A 17,727-nucleotide genomic window follows, 5' to 3' on the forward strand; every position below is an offset into this window, starting at 1 on the left:
CGTCAGACTGGGATGCAGAGGACCCAGGTTCGAGACCCCGAGCTCACCAGCTTGAGCGCGGGCTCATCGGGTTTGAGCAAAGCTCACCAGCTTGGACCCAAGGTCGCTGGCTCGAGCAAGGGATTACTCAGTCTGCAAAAGGCCCACGGTCAAGGCACATATGAGAAAGCAATCAATGAACAACTAAGGTGTTGCAACACGCAATGAAAAACTAATAATTGATGCTTCTCATCTCTCTCCGTTCCTGTCTGTCTGTCCCTGTCTATCCATCTCTCTGACTATCTCTCTGTCTCTGTAAAAAAAAATAATAAAATAAAATAAATAAAAAGAAGTGACCACTAAAATAAAGTTCGTGATCAGTGGTGGGATTCAAATAATTTAACCGATTCTCTGCCCTAATGACCATTTTAAGTATTAAAAAACAATAGACCGAAAGGTAGTTTATTATTTTGTGCATTTAACACTTAAATAAGAACAATAAAAAGAGGTACACAAAACTAGATTATGTTATAAGAAGTTTTAAAATATTAATGAAAAAATATTAAATAATACCTGACAAAAAACCAATAAAATTGTTATTTAAGATATTCCCATATTGCTTCATGATTGGCATCCTCACTTGCAATTTTTTCACCTATGGAACGAATGAACATTGCTATGGGCACTTATGAACATTAAAAAAGAGTAAGGGGCCTGACCAGGCGGTGGCACAGTGGATAGAGCGTCGGACTGGGATGCGGAGGACCCAGGTTCAAAACCCCAAGGTCGCCAGCTTGAGCGCGGGCTTATCTGGTTTGAGCACAGCTCATCAGCTTAAATCCAAGGTCTCTGGCTTCAGCAAGGGGTCACTCGGTCTGCTGTAGCCCCACTGTCAAGGCACATATGAGAAAGCAATCAATGAACAACTAAGGAGCCATAACAAAGAATTGATGCTTCTCATCCCTCTCCTTTCCTGTCTGTCTGTCCCTATCTGTCCCTCTCTCTGTCTCCCTCTGTCTCTTTCACAAATAAAATAAAATAAAATAAAATGTTAAAAAAAAGTAAGGGGTGGAAATTTGCAATTTCTACATTGGGCAGCTGCCCAGGCGCCCACCTTAGAGAGAACCCTGATTACAAGTGCCATTTTAACACCTGGTTCGTCAAACTCAACAAAAAATTAGATATCTATTCTGCTGAATCAGTGCAAACAGGCTGAACCCCACCACTGTTCATGATACTATAAAAACTGAAAGAGTATTTTGGGAGAAGCCCTATAGGGGTAGATTTCCAGCTACCTTTCCTGACAGCTCACTGAGGAGCAAATTAAATCCCTTTTAACATGAACTGTTCAGCAAAAAGTGTTTTGCTCACAATTTAAACCCATACCATAAGTCCCCTTTTTGTCTGAGAAATCTGTCTGTCACCCTGGATTTATTCACACTCACATCATGGGTGCTTAGAGAGTTGAAGGTTTAGCACTTCAGAAGGCCAGGTGGGCTATTGAGCACATTGGGGAGAGGGGAGCAGGGAGTCCCCAATGAATGGGGCATGCCCCTGCAGTTGCCTGAGGCTGGTAGCACAGCGGAGCTGGGGCCAGGTCCTGGGGCAGAAGGCTGAGAATGGCAGGAGGAGGTAATATTAATGCCAGGATCATGGCCATCAGAAATAGCATGATGCCATGTAAGGACAGTAGTCACGGCCATTATGGCCATGCACATGAAGGTTCCCATTGGATTCAGGAGGACGGTAAAGAAACTGTGGAGTCAAAAAATGGTGGGCCAGCCCTGGCCGGTTGGCTCAGTGGTAGAGCATCGGCCTGGCGTGCAAGAGTCCCGGGTTCGATTCCTGGCCAGGGCACACAGGAGAGGCGCCCATCTGCTTCTCCACCCCTCCCCCTCTCCTTCCTCTCTGTCTCTCTCTTCCCCTCCTGCAGCCAAGGCTCCATTGGAGCAAAGTTGGCCTAGGCGCTGAGGATGGCTCTGTAGCCTCTGCCTCAGGTGCTAGAATGGCTCTGGTTGCAACAAAGCAATGCCCCAGATGGGCAGAGCATCGCCCCCTGGTGGGTATGCCGGGTGGATCCCGGTCGGACATATGCAGGAGTCTGTCTGACTGCCTCCCCTTTTCCAACTTCAGAAAAATACAAAAAAATTAAAATGGTGGGCCATTCATTTATTAAAGTCTCGCACTGGCCGAAGAGCAAACACACAGGGAAAAAACACTTCCTTCTTCATTCAGAGCTCACAAAGCCCTGACACATTATCTGGTTCCACAACCAGGAGAATCTTCTCCGGTTCCTCCTAGAATCAAAGGCCTTGCCAGACTCAGCAGAGCTCGCAAAAGCCCCAGACCTCTGGTTCCCCAACTGCACACCTTCGTTTTCTCTGCTCTCACTCTGCAAACATGGCTTCTCTCGCTTCTCCTCCTTCTTCTCTCTGTTTTCAAAACTTTCTGGTTCGAAAACCTCTCCTCCAGCACATATTAGTAGAACAATGGCTCTTACCAAGCAGGAAGGCAATTTGCAATTTCACAGACCACATATACCTGGCTCTGCCCAGCCCCCAATGCAAACTACAAACGAGCAAACATAAAAATCATATTTTACAAACTTATTTGACCAACACACCCCATAGCAACACATCAAACCTGACAAATTCTGGGACAAATGGAAAGTGTGACAGAGCTTATAGCAGTGTTGCCAGATTTAACAAATAAAAATATAAGGCTCTCTGTTAAATTTAAATTTTAGATTAAAAAACAAACAAACAATCTGTAGTATAAGTATGTCCCAAGTATTATATGAAATATACTTACACTAAAGCTTGTTTAATAGTTTATCTGGAATTCTAATTCAAAGGGAATGTCCTGTATTTTACCTAGCATGCCTACTTTGTACATCTCTGGCTCTTTGGTTCCTCCACCTGTCCCACCCCTTCCCTACCCCTCGTATTTTCTTTCCCTTTTTCTCCACTCTGGTCCTCCTTCCTCATTCTTTAATTCAAGAAAGGGTCTGACAACAGGTCCCAAAAAACTGAAGCTCATTCAACACCTAAACGTTCTCTCGCCTCAGTTGGGTGTTTACTTTTTTGTGGTTGTCAAAAGCTTAAAGACTTTATTTTTTGTTAAAAGTACCCCAAACAATACGCAACTGATAGGGGGTAGGTATGGGGGTACCTGCTTTAATAACTCAAGCGGACCATTCTGAAGTGCTGGAGAGTTGGAGCTCTTCTCACTGGGCCATCTACCGCGTAGCACTTCTGAGAAATTTCGTCCACAGGCTCTGGATTGTTGCTACCTATGCCTACTGCTGCTCAGGAGTTTATGTTTGGGGAGAAATGAAAAACACCAGGAAGAAGGAGTCAGAAGAGGGGAGGAGGGGAGGGGGTTTGGTTAAAAAAAAAAAGATAGAAGGATTAAGAAGTACAAACTGGCAGTTACAAAATAGTCACAGGACTGTAAACTACAACGGAGGGGGATATAGTCAATAATATTGTAATAACCAAGTATAGTGTCAGGTGAGTACTTGAAATATCAGGGGGAACACTTCATAAAGTATATGGTTGTCTGACCACTATGCTCTATACCTGAAACTAATATGAAATCATATTGAATGTAAACTATAATTGAAAAATTAAATTTAAATTAAAAAAAAAAAAAAAGGAGGCAGAGCCAAAGCAGCCAACTATGGTATGGTCATATTGAAGCTCATTGTGATTTAGTTTATGTGAGAGTCAGTGCTTGCATGTGGATGACAATTAAGTGGTAGGTGGTACGGGGTAAAACCATCAACATGGAGGATGGTGATAGATCCTGGAGACCTAAACAAATAAGAAAAGTTAAATGGGTTTAGCTGAGCAGAAGAAACACTAATTACAGTCATTTCGGGACGCTTTCTACCACGGATGCCTAATTACCATATGGTGCCATAATACTTATGTGTATCATCATCATATATGCCTTAAATTAACTTTGTTATAAAGGGTAATTTGATTAAAACAGGAGAGTTGACAAGAATTGAGACTTCATAGTGTGTTACTTATGCAGAATAGTTATCTACTACTCTTAAAATTTTAGGGCAACTACAGCCTGAGTATGGTGAGAAAAGCCTCTAAAATGGCTCTGGATGGCCTTCTCGTTCCTGGGATTCATGCCTTTGTGTAGTCTCCCGCGCTCCGCTGTGCACTGGACCTAGTGACTCACTTCTGGCAAACAGAACACAATGAGCGTGATGGGATGTCACTTCCAAGATTAGGTTAAAAATGTCTGTGACTGCTGTGCCTCTTGCCCTCTCTCGCTCCCTTGCCCGTCTGCTCTGGGAGAAGCAAGCTACCATGCTGTGAGCTGTGAGCTGCCCTGTGAGGAGGCCCACCGGGCAGGGAACTGAGGGAGACCACCGGCCAATAGCCAGCAGCCAGCAAGAACCTGAGTCTGGACAGCAGCCACATAGTGAGCTCGGGAAAGTGTCCTCCCCCGGCTGGGCCTTGAGATGCAGGCAGCCCTGGTTGACACCTCACTGAATGAAACCTTGTGAAGAGCTCTGAATCAAAGACAAACTGACTCACAGACACTGTGAGATAACAAATTATTATTATTATTATTTTGCTAATAATAAATGTTGGTTTATTTACACTGGTAAATTTGGGGGTAATTTGTTGCACAGCAATAGATAACAAATTTTCACTTATTCAGGACCAGACTTCTGTGATATATATGTCCTTGTGAGTGGTGTTTGAAAATCTAACTGTTGTATTCTACAATACAGACAGAGCAACAGAGGAGGAGGCTACAATGTATGTGGGGGGTGGGTAGGCGGGGGCTGGGTAGGAAGAAAGGCATGGAAACTTGTGGTTAACTGCATCAATATTTCCAAGTTCTTAGTAGCTCTAGTAGTGTTCCTGACCATCACTGAACATCTTGAAATCCTGCTATCCTACCTGTGATCCCGGTTTGCAAACTAAATATCCAACCACTCGCCAGGCCTGCGGAATTGTTTTCTTGTTTCTCCCTTTGACTTGTATTCTTGGGTCAACCTGTGCTGGTCAGGTCCCAGGCCACTGCTTTCTGAGACTCCTTCAATGACTGTGTGCTCTTTGGGAAGGTATGCCAGTTATTCAAAGCTCTTGTCTCTTGACTCCAAACCTACCCTTTTGTACTCAGCTTTGTGACTCTGAGGCTGGGACGCCCCAAACGAAATTCTGGGCTTGTCAGAGGCTCCCTGCCAGCCTCTGCCAATAAGGGGCATTAGAGGGTGGCTGCCAGGCTGGAGGAGGCAGGGACTTGTGGCAGCAGTTGAATCCAGTCTGCAGTTTCTTCAACACTTGTAGAGCAGCTTCATGGGACCCCTCAGAGACACCAGCACCAGCCAAGTAGCATCCACTCCTCAGAGGTTAGGGTCCCAGTCCCTAAAATGCTCCATTGAGTTTCTAAGTTTTTTTTTTAATTAAGTGAGAGGCGACGAGGCAGAGACAGAATTCCGCTTTTCCCTGATCCGGGATACACGTTGCAAGCCCCCTACTGGATGATGATCTGCCCATTAGGGACATTGTTCCATTGCTCAGCAACTGAGCTATTTTAGCACCTGAGGCAAGGCCATGGAGCCATCCTCAGATCCCAGGACCAACTTGCTCGAACCATCCAAGCCCTGGCTGTTGGAGGGGGAGAGAGAGAGAGAGAGTGATAGGGGAAGGGAAGAGGTGGAGAAGCAGACGGTCACTTCTCCTGTGTGCCCTGACCAGGAATCAAACCTGGGACATCCACACTCCAGGCCGATGCTCTACCGTTGAGTCAACTGGCCAGGGCCAAGTTTCCAAGTTATAAGCATTTCAATCTCCCCTTTTCTTTAGTTACCCCAGCCCTAGAAGCAGTGGCTGTTTCCTATACCTGTTACCTCCGTGAAAACTTACAGTTCTAGTTTGCCTTTTCAGTTACCTAATTACCAATTATCCCTATTAAATCCCCTCTGTTACAAAAACAAACTGTTGCGATTTCTGTCTCCTGATCGTGCCACAGCTGATACAGGGGTCACCCCTCTACTTCTGCCTCTGGCCAAGCCCAGTGACAGCTTCCCATCTTACTCATTCCACAGAGAGCTGCTCACGCGGCATGTGCTCAACCCTTCAGGGAAACCCTCCTGGAATTAGGTGCCATAGTTTCCTGTCTGGGCTCACTCTAATTCCAGCCCTCCCCTCAGGAGAGAGCCGGGGACCGGGGACCAGAGACACCAGCCAACCTCCGCGCCAGACACAACCACAATAGGGGAGGAAGAGGGCAGTCAGTGCAAAGAAGCCAGAGCCCAGCTCAGGGATCGGGATGCTGATCCAGCTTCAACTGGAGCCACAGGTGACAGCTAAGGACAGGTGGTGGTGAGGAGCAGTGCTCGTTCTACTTGCTTATGCTGCACCTTCATGCCTGTCTCTGCCTTTTCCTTCAAAAGGTCCAATGTCACAAGACTCCGGCTGACAGGTGGCCTGGAGGCCAAGAAAAAGACTTTTTTTTTTTAAATATTTTTATGTGTGTTAGGGGGACCTTTCTAACACAATGGCTTAGGATGGGAGGTCAGAGTATAAACTTAAATTTAGACGTAAAACGTAGTACATCGGGCGGTGTCTAGCCAGGGAAACAGAACCCACTTTAAGCTTATAAACAGATGGGGTTGTAATGCAGTGCACTGGTTACACTGGCGATGCAAAATCTGAGTGTCCAAACAGGACACCGTGAGGCCACCCAGAGATCAGCAGGAAGCCACTCGCCTTTGAGACAGGAAGGACAGTGGGAAGAAGAGGTGTCACAGGTCGGGTTCTCAGAAGAACACAAGGACGCATAGTTTGGGGAGTAAGATGTTTATTAGAGGTCAACTCCCCGGGAAGAGAAAGGGGAAGCAGGTCAGGGGAGGAAGAAGCCACACAGGGAGGCAGACTGAGCAGGACCCCGGCCGAGTCTGGAGCGCCTCCCACTGGAGTATCCCACATTAAAGCCAAAGGGTGGGGACCTTAATGCCCCGCCCCACTATGTCACAGGGTGCAGGCTGCCTGGGACAGAGCACGGCTTTGAGCAAGGCTGACTTGGGGAAAGCTGACAGCTGGAGGCTGGCTGGGGGCTGCACCCTCTGGCACCGGGCAGCAAGTCCCTCCTTAAAGGGGACCTGAGCACAGCAGTGTCACCAGAACCCAGAGGCTGAGGCTCCCTGAGGGAGGCTAGCACCACCCTGGACCTGAACAGGGGAATTAGAGGAGGAGAAAATATAGCTGCTAATGGAGATCTTGCCCAGGGCAGAGAGTGAAGAAAGAAACGCCTGACCTCCCCTTTCTATCTACTCATAGTGTTTGATTATGGTTCCTGCTGGCCTAACCTGGTCAGAAACAGCTGACAAGGAGCTGGAGAAATGCAGCCTGCAGTGATCAGCACCCTTGAGCAGAACCGGGAAGGGAAGGGACCCTGCAAGCCAGTGGGCCCAGGAAGTCATCTTAGCAACTGTTCCTCTTACGTTCTTTACAAAGCAACAGGCTTAGAACCAGAGCCTATTGATAGGCAGCCCACAGCCTGATGTGAGCCTGTCATGACAGGCCGCCTTGTCTCATTCTGAAGGCCTCTACCAGAACCCCCCTCCAGGAAAGAACTCAGCCCCTCAGCTACTGGGAATGCCGGCAGACGCCCTCCACTGTGACCCTCTTGGGGGATGGCGATGGCTAAACAGAGCCATTGTGCCCAAGGTTTTACCCGTTCCTGTGGTGGTGAATATGTGATGATTGACTCAAGGCATAAAGATCCAGACCCCTCATCGCAATTCAGGACCACTCTGTGTGCCAGAGCCCCCCGAAAGGTGACAGACTCCCCACTGAGATTGCTCGCAGCTCGGCTTTTCCTCTGCTCAGCCTTGCTGCCTGCAGCTCTCCCTTGTAAACCTCCTACATGCTACCCTGCCCCTGGAGCCTTCTTCCTGGGAACCCAAGCTGCGGTGTTCATGTCCGGCTCAGTAATCAAGTCAACTTTGTTTCATCCTTTTGGCCGGTGGAGAATTGTCCTGTGATACCAGGGAGTGGGAAGACCTCCACTCGCTCCATTCGGTTCCTCACACATTCACACCTGGAATGTTCTCCCCAGACAGTCAGCAGCCTCAATCCTCCACCTCATTTATGTCTCTGCTGAAATGTCACCCAACTGTGAACAATGACTTTCTCTAGCACAGTACTCTGCCATATTTGTTTTTAGACATTCATCATCATTTGGCCTATTATTTATAATTTGTTTATTGTGTCTCTTCCCACTCAAGAGGGGGGAGTTTGGTTTTGTTCATGATATATATATATATCATGTATATTATAATGTCAGTGTTCAGCACACAGTGTGAGTTCAATTGAATTCATTCATTCATTCATTCACTGAGTGCCAAGCCATGTGCCAGGCACAAATGATGCTTTTGGAAATATCTGATCTAGTAGGGAAATTAGACAACTAGGAAAATAATGATAACACAATGTGGCAAGTGCTGTAATTGAAGCATAGTCGTCAACCGATGTGAGCAGCTTACGCTGGCAGAGCAGAGCTTCAGAGAGTAGGTGATGGTGATAAGGGATTGGTCCTCCCGAGAGGAGAAGGGCAGACAGGCCCTGGAAAGGGTGAGCCACACAATGGTTTCAGCAGGCAGTCGGGCGGACGTCAGCAGAGGTCTCTGGAACAACAAGGTCAAGAGGATAGTGACACAGGGAAGGTAGGCGTGCCTGGAGATCCAGCACTACTTCTGGAAACTTGTCCCTCAGAATATTAGCATGAATGTGCAAAGATCCATGTACAGGAAGATTATGACAGCAGAAAATAAGAAGCAGCATAAATGTTGATTAAGAGGGAAACAGATGAATAAATAAAGGATACTTTACACTTTGGAATACTGAAGTTATTACAGAGTTACTGCAGTCTATATATGTACCAACTTAGAAGAAAAATGTCTATGATATCTTATTAAATAGAAAGGGAGGTTACAGAACTCTATCAACATACAGGGTGGGGCGCCTGACCAGGCGGTGGCGTAGTGGATAGAGCGTTGGACTGGGATGCCAAGGACCCAGTTTTGAGACCCTGAGGTCGCCAGCTTGAGCGCAGGCTCATCTGGCTTGAGCAAAATAAAAAATGCTCACCACCTTAGACCCAAGGTCGCTGGCTCAAGCAAGGGGTTACTCGGTCTGCTGAAGGCCTGCGGTCAAGGCACATATGAGAAAGCAATCAATGAACAACTAAGGTGTTGCAATGCGCAATGAAAAACTAATGATTGATGCTTCTCATCTCTCTCCGTTCCTGTCTGTTAGTCCCTATCTATCCCTCTCTCTCTGTCCCTGTAAAGGGGAAAAAAAAAACATACAGGGTGGGGCAAACATAGGTTTACAGTTGTGAGGACATGAAACAGTTTCTTCTTGTATTATTTTTTAATTAATTATTGTATTATTTTCCATACAAACTGCATCCTGTATTCATACCCATTCTGTTCAAATATTTTAAAAAACCACATAAACGTGTTTCTATAAACATAGGAAATCAGAATCGTCTGGAAGGAAACAACTGTTGACAGTGGGACTGTGGAATTGGAATAGACAAGGGGAGGCTTTTATTTTGGAGTATTATTTCAGTTTGTTAAAACTTGCATGAATTAACTTTTAAATTAAATAAAATAAAAGAAAGAGAGAAATGAAAGTCTAAGCTGATTCTGGTCACCAGGCATCAGGGACAAACTGAAGGTCCACATTTACAAACAGGTCACAATAATTGATCAAAGCAATCAGAAGAGTTAAAATGAACAGGAGACAGGAGTCGGGAAGATGAGCTAGCTAATTCAAGACCAGGTCATGGCAGGGTGGTAGGGAAGGGCAGAGACATAGATGACCGGACCAAGAAAGGTACGTTTGACACTGACAACAGGCTATGACCTACAGGCCTCATGTGTGTGCAAAAGGCTTTGGCAATCAGAAGGGACCACCTGCACGTCCGCTGTGACTCTAGGGGGAGCAGAAATAGCAGAGCTCAGATGATAAGGAGATGTCCTGAGGCAGCCCAACCTTTCTGGCTTTCTCTAACCAGCCCTCCCTGCATAGACCCCTGAGGAAAGAGAAGCTAGAGCTTTGCCTTTTCTTACCAGTTCCTTTCACCAAAAGAAGTTTTTCTTCTTTGCTCCTTGCAGGACCTCTCATAGATTATTTTTTGGCATTGTGAATTTCTAAGAAGGGACGCTGTATGCATTTCTGAAAAGTATTTGACCACAGAACACTTCTTCATTAAAATTCAAATATATTTTAATTGCCATCAAGTTTTAATTACATAATTAGTATGTGTGTGCTTTTTCCTTGTAAAGAACTCCAGGCTATTCTGCTGGGGGGAAAGGCATTGCAAAAAGAGGACCTGGAGGATGAGATACCACACAGAGCAAAAAACATTGAGGATGAGGATCTCTTGATTCTCTAGCTAAGCTCAACTTGAATACAGCCACATGAATGAACCGGATGGTTCTGTGTGGAAGAGACAAGCCAGCCCTGCTGATCTCAGCCTGAAGTCTTGACCTAGAGAATCACGAACAATAATTGGGTTTTGTTTTCAGCCACTAAGTTTTGGGGTGGTTTGTTATGCAGCAATAGACAACTGATATATTCTCCCATCTCATCTCTAATGTCGATCTCCCCTTCCCCCAAAGAAATATTATATTGAAATAGTTTTTAATCATTACTTTGCTTTTCTAAATAGTTACATTTTTGGCCCTGGCCGGTTGGCTCAGCGGTAGAGCGTCGGCCTGGCGAGCGGGGGACCCGGGTTCGATTCCCGGCCAGGGCACATAGGAGAAGCGCCCATTTGCTTCTCCACCCCCACCCCCTCCTTCCTCTCTGTCTCTCTCTTCCCCTCCCGCAGCCAAGGCTCCATTGGAGCAAAGATGGCCCAGGCACTGGGGATGGCTCCTTGGCCTCTGCCCCAGGCGATAAAGTGGCTCTGGTCGTGGCAGAGCGATGCCCCGGAGGGGCAGAGCATCGCCCCTGGTGGGCGTGCCGGGTGGATGGATCCCGGTCAGGTGCATGCGGGAGTCTGTCTGACTGTCTCTCTCCGTTTCCAGCTTCAGAAAAATACAAAAAAAAAAAAGTTACATTTTTGCAATCTATAATTTTGAGCTGTTTTGAGCTTTACAAATATAGATGCGTGCTCCATGTATTGTAGGGAGAATGAAATTGTGAAATACTCGCCCAGTGAAATATTATTACAGCAGTGAAAATGAATGTAGCCATACACAATACCATGGACAAATAAAGCTTAGAGGCATAGTGTTGTAGTAAAAACAGCAAGTCGAAGAAGATGACACTATAGACATCCATCTTTTTATATGATCATTGATTGTTTCTTCTTTGAGTTTCTGATTCCTATCTTTTGTCTTTCTTTTAGATTATTTTTTTTTCTTTTAATTTGTTAGAATTCTTTATAAATTTTAGAAGTGTCTCCAGGATTAGGGTACTAGGAATTCCTTTATTCTTGAGAAACATTACAAGAATAGAGTTTGAAATTACAAACCAATAAACAAAAAACACCCTGGAAGATATTGGGGGGAAAAAAGAATAAAATTAACAACAAATGACATTGGCTCTTCAACTTCTTGTCTGAGTTTCTTTGGCTGAAAATTCTAAGGATCGGAGACCCAAGAGAACTTTAAACTCTACTTTCAGGTAAGAGGCTATTTACATAAATTCATAGTGCACAGAGATATTATTTCATATTTTCATTGCCACCAATAGGAAATGCATCATTTAACTTGAGGTATGGCCCCCCCTCTAAACATTTCCTAGGATAGACCAGTGAATTACTGATCTTCCCAGGAGTGAATTTATATTGCACTAAGGAAAAATAGACTCCTTTAACCCCTGAAGAGTCACATTTCTTTCACTTAGGTCACTTGATAGGGCCATTATAGACTCAGATAAGACATGTGGGACTCTGTTTAATATCGGGCAATTTTCTTGTGCATCTTCATTTATCAAAAGAATGTATCCATTAGCAGTCATTAGTACATTCTGTCAAGATGCAGGCTAAATTATCTTCAATGTCTTAAGAGAAAATGCTTTTTCAAGAAAAATAATGACATTAATCGCTCAGTGGAATAGATATGGCTTTCTTTGTCATAACCTCTCCCGCCTCCTCCCCCCCCCCCCGCCCCAGGCGGAATCGGACACTGCTTACCTCTGTCAGAGATCCAGGCCACTTTCTCCCTACCCTGTGAGTCAGCTCCTTGCTCCAGCCTGTGGCCTCTCCGGTGGCAGGTCACTCTCCACAGGGAATAAATAGAGCTCCTCATCCATCACAGTGAGAAACCTCGGAATGATTCCTCTTGCTCTCTAATTCATCCGAAGGAGAAAGAGAAAGGAGATGCCTCGCTTAGCAAACAATCTCATTTGAAGGGACTCTGTTTTAGCAACAGGAAGCAATCACATTAGAGGCATAATTACCCTCCTGTAGCTCCAAACTGAAACCGATCTCCTTTTTGACCTTTCACTTGAAATATATGCTCTCTGGAAATGTAGGGAGGTGTAGGGGTGTGTGTGTGTGTGTGTGTGTGTGTGTGTGTGTGTGTGTGTGTGTTAAAACAAGTTCATAATGAGAATAAGTTTTCTATGTAGTTTTCTAATTAAAAACCTTCTTAGTGAGAAGCCTTCTTCTCCTAAATATGGGTGTATCTCCAGGCTTAGCCTTTTTCTTACTTCCTCCCTACCAGGTCACATTATTCTCACAGGTATTAATAATGACATCTATAGCAATTAAGATACCCTTAGATCAGGGGTCTCAAACTCGCGACCCACGGGCCGCATGCAGCCCGCCGAACAATTTTGTGCGCCCCGCACACGCGGGCCGCGAGTTTGAGACCCCTGCTTTAGATGAAAGTAATATAAAATAGCAACTAATAATGACTTAAATTACAATGACATTTAATAAACATATTGGAACAAGAAGTCTGGAGGTAGGCAGGGCCAGACTTTGTTTAGTTGCTCAACAAAAACACCAAGCAGAGACCAAAGGTTCTTACCATCTTTCTGCTTTGTTACTGTCAGTGTATCGGCCACATCTGTCAAGATGGCTACGCCACTCCTAGTCTCTTCTGACAGGGTCACAAGCAGGAAGCAAGGAGATGGAAGCAAAACGTGCCTTTTCCTCATAGAGGTCTCTTATCAGGAAGAAAATTCTTCCCAGAAGCCCCTGAGTTTTACTGGCCAGAACCAGATCACATGTTCACCCTTTGGCCAATCAAACGGAAACAAGCACCATATTTTGACTTAGGCCAATCACAATTTATTCTCTCATTTGGGCAGTTGCAACCCAAACACAAGTGGGAATAACAGTTGAGGAGGCAACAGCTCCCAGATCTGTATTTTCAGCGCTGACTGTTCTCACCTCCGAACACATCTTCCCAGCTGCCTACCGACAGCACTGCTTTATTGTCCTGTCACTCAAACTCAGTCTGTTGGAAAACAAATTCCTTTTCTTATCTCCCAATACTGGCTCCCTTGTCTGCATTCCTGACTTTCCCCGGGGTAGTTTCATTCACCCATCCTAGAGGCTGCGAACCTAAGAATCATTTTGATGTCCCTCTGTCTGATCTTCCTTATTCAATTCATCCCCAGGAACAGTCAGTTCTGTCTTCTAATCATCTCCCACTCTGGCTCATCACTTCCACTCTTCTTGCTACCCAATCAGTCACATTGGTCCAGTTGCACATGGACCACTCCATTTCTTTGGAAATGGGCCCCAGACTCCAGCGTCATGCACTCTGCAACCAGATCCACCCTCTTGAAGCCTGAAGTCCTCATCACTCTCTTGTCTAGAACTCCCATAAACCTACAGAATGAAAATCCAATCTTCTTATTGGGTTTTAAGACTTTCTACAACATTACCTTTTGAAAATGATTCCCCATTAATTTTTCTCTGCTCCAGCTAAACTGTTCAATTCATTGTTCCCTAAAATATGCTTTATGTATTCCCATCACCACACAGTTGTTCACACTATCCCCCACACACACACACCAGGTAAGGATACCTTTATGCTTTCTCTCTCCTCTTTGAATCCTACCTGGCCAACTCATGTCTCACTGCTGAAAGCTTCTTAAACATCCTAGGCTACAATGAGAGTTTTCTCCCCTAAAATCTTACATGCTGGTGGAAGTATGAATCAACTTTTAAAAAGAAACTTTAGTGTTAAATAGTTAGGCAAGTGTAACCCTGCTGTGGCCATATTACCAGTGCTTTGCAATGGGCTACAATAATACTTGCATAGTAAAACAATGATATAATACCCATTGTTGAATATTGAGGAAACTTTTTAATATATGTCATTCTGATTAAACTTCAGGAAGTTCAGAGCCCCTTTAAAAGATAAAGATAGCCCGACCTGTGGTGGCGCGGTGGATAAAGCATCAACCTGGAAACACTGAGGTTGCCGGTTCAAAACCCTGGCTTGCCTGGTCAAGGCACATATGGGAGTTGATGCTTCCTGCTCCTCCCCCTTCTCTCTCTCTCTCTCTCTCTCTCTCTCTCTCTCCCCCCCCCTCTAAAATGAATAAATAAATAAATAAAAAGATAAAGATACTAACATACTCAAACAGGGCTGCCACAGATTTTTCAACAAGTACCAGTGAATCTATACAATCTATTGTCATACATCAGTGAAGAGACTATTCATTTATTCATTCATTGATTAATTTGTAGCCAGGAGGTTGCAATTTTATTGCCTCATAACTGCCACTGGAATTCTGGCAGGAGAACTCTCTATATTTGGGGAAATACCTTGACAAATTGCTTGGGGAGAATGAGTGAGGTTCAGACAGAATTTGAGTCTACTATTTTTATCATGTCTAGCTCTAGGTTAAATGGAAGACATATCTTCTTAACCATTTCCTCATAAAGAAACACCAAAACCTTTGAAAAATGGCAAAGTTATCAAGACAGAGCCTGGAGTAGAAAACCAGAAGACACACAGAACTATTTTCTGTTCAAATATTTTATAAAAACTATAGCAAAAGAGTAGAAGGCCTTGGGCTTAGCTGTTAAGACTGGGTGAAGGTGGGTCTGGGACCAAGTTGCCCATATGGCTCCTGTGGAGGAAATTGTCAAAGTATAGTTTTTGTTGCTCTGTAGGGCTTATAATCCCATGAGGAATTCTGGCTTTGCCACTTGGAAGTTTTATCAAATCTATCTGAATTCATGTATTCACTTGGAAGATAAAAGACAAAGGCCTATTTTATGTCCAGGCCTGCTCTGTATTTAAAAAAAAAAAAAACTTCCATTGATTTGAGAGAGAGAGAGAGGGAGAAAGAAAGAGACAGAGAGAATCATCAACTTGCTGTTACCTTTAGTTGTTACATTTAGTTGTGTACTCATTGATTGCTTTCATATGTTCCCTGAGAGGGAATTGAACCCAGGACTTCAGTGTGCTGAGATGATCCTTTATCCACTGAGACACCTGGCCAGAGCTGTATTTTATTTTCTATATGTACACACACATTTATGTTTAACTTTCATAAGTTCTCATTTTTTAATTCATTGTCATTGGTGAAATTGTCTATATTACTAGTAATGCTTTTGGGTGTAACAGAAAATTTCATTCCAACTGACTCATTCCCTAAAGGAGATTTTTGGTTGATGCGACTGAAAAAGTCCCCATGCTGGGCAGTTATCAGGGGCTGTTCCATCAAGCTCCAAATCTGCCTCTTAGTGATTGCTTTCCCCCCTCATTTTGTGGGCTGGCAAACTACTCAGGCTGGCAGTATGGTGACTGGAGAATTTCCTGGTCTTGTAGACTGACCATAATAATGTCCACTGGAGGAGAGACCATCTCATCCAGTAACACCACTCTTAAAAGCAGGAACCCTCTTAACCAGAACCTTTCTATTTCTACCAAATACCCCATCTCATCTCATTGGCCAAAATGTGGTCACATGGCCGCTTCTGAACCAATCCCCTTGGCCCGAGGAATGCCACACGCTGATATCTAAGGTCTGGATTTCTAAACTCATCTCTGTCACAAGGGGGCAGGATTACTCATAGACCAGTCAGGCCCACACCGCAACTAGAGGCAGAAATCAGCTCCCCTAAACCTCATGCCTGTGTGAAGGCAAGGTAGCCTGAGCAAAAATTAGGGTGCCGCCAGAAACATCAAGAAGAAATAGATGCTGGGTAGGCATCTTCCAACTTCATTCTGTACAAAATTATACAATACCTATCTCATCCCAGAGACCACTGAACAGGATACAGCCATGTCTGATAACCAAAGGCTATAATGTTCATAGAGATCAAGTCTGCCAGACCATTATCTAATAAAGTCTAAAAATTTCCACAAGGAAATGAGAAACATGTAAACAATTACAGCTCTGTGGGTAATTATACACCAGCATACGTGAAACCAATTGTTTCCACTCCATATGGGATACTAATCAGCTTAATTACGTGAGGGGAAAAAAAACACAAAAACAAACCAAAGAACCCAAACTGCTCTAGTTTTTCTTCAGAACCAAACAAAAGAAGCTGAAAAATATATTTTCTTCAAGCAGAAAAATAGGTGAGATATTGGAAAGGATCAATCAGAGGTGAAATCATCATCAATTACTTTTTTTTTTTAACCAGAGGAACATAAAAAGAAGTTGGAAAACATACTCTCTTCAGATACAAAAATAGATATAATGTTGGAAAAGATCAATCAGCTACTGAGCAGTTTTGTTTTTGTTTTTGTTTTTGTTTTCTGTTTAGCCATTTCATAGAAGAGGAGGACACAGAAAAATCCTCCCTCTTCAGATCATGGCAACTTTAATCTATCCCATACGCATAGCCACTAAAATATATTATTAGAAGAAAATGTGGTGGTCAAATGGGAATTACTGAGCAGTTTTTAATTGTCAATCATTAAAACCATTTTTATTCTGCCACCAAGGTTACACTCACAATTGACTTAATGCTTTCAAAATAGTATGTTTATCAGTTTTGTGGGTGTGGTGGGCAGTTGGTCAATCCCACCTGGCTTTGGACTTAAATTGGCTAAGAAGTATAGTTGATCCATTCTTCCAACAAAACATTGAAGGCTTTTGATGCACCAGGCTGCCCTGTGCCTGTAGCATAGTCACATGGTCAACAGGCTATCTTTCTTCCTTTTCAGAGGAAGAAGGTGCCTTGGAGGCCATCATCTAATGTCCCTACAGACACTAGATGTCCCTTCTTTTGAGCAGCCTTTATCCTTCCTCTCATGTCAGCTCAGATGAGTCCCTGATTTATTGAACTACTTCCAAGAAATCCTGCGTGGGAAGATAAGAAAAAAATTATTCACATAGCTTGAGCTCCTGAGAACCTCACAACCTTCCTGGATACAGCACCACCAAGAAAGAAAGAAGAGCAAATACTATCAAAATGTTTGCCCTGGCTGGTTGGCTCAGTGGATAGAATGATGGCCCAGTATGCAGACATCTGGGTTCAATCCCTGGTCAGGGCACACAGGAAAAGCAACCATCTGCTTCTCTTCCCCTCCCTCTCCCCCTTCTCTCTTTCTCTCTCACAGCCAGTGGCTCGATTGGTTAGAGCCTCAGCCTCGGGTGCTGAAGATAGCTCGGTTGGTCTGAGCATCATCCTCAGGCAATTAGGATAATTTAGTTGATTCAAGCATTGGCCTCAAATGGGGGTTGCTGAGTGGATCCTGGGCAGGGCACCTGTGGAAGTCTATCTCCCCTCCTCTCACTTAAAAATAAAAGTTGATGAATTGCC

At 44.3% G+C, this 17,727-nt stretch overlaps 1 non-coding gene across 1 annotated transcript; it reads right to left on the reverse strand.

Annotated features, from left to right (window-relative positions):
- Window positions 1-16,711: 16,711 nt before the first annotated feature.
- On the reverse strand, window positions 16,712-16,851 carry LOC136314850 (small nucleolar RNA SNORA29). The gene has a single exon (XR_010727423.1). It is a non-coding gene; the product is annotated as a small nucleolar RNA SNORA29 (small nucleolar RNA).
- Between the last annotated feature and the right edge of the window lie 876 nt (window positions 16,852-17,727).

The sequence above is a fragment of the Saccopteryx bilineata genome, chromosome 10, assembly GCF_036850765.1.
Source record: "Saccopteryx bilineata isolate mSacBil1 chromosome 10, mSacBil1_pri_phased_curated, whole genome shotgun sequence".
NCBI lineage: Eukaryota > Metazoa > Chordata > Mammalia > Chiroptera > Emballonuridae > Saccopteryx > Saccopteryx bilineata.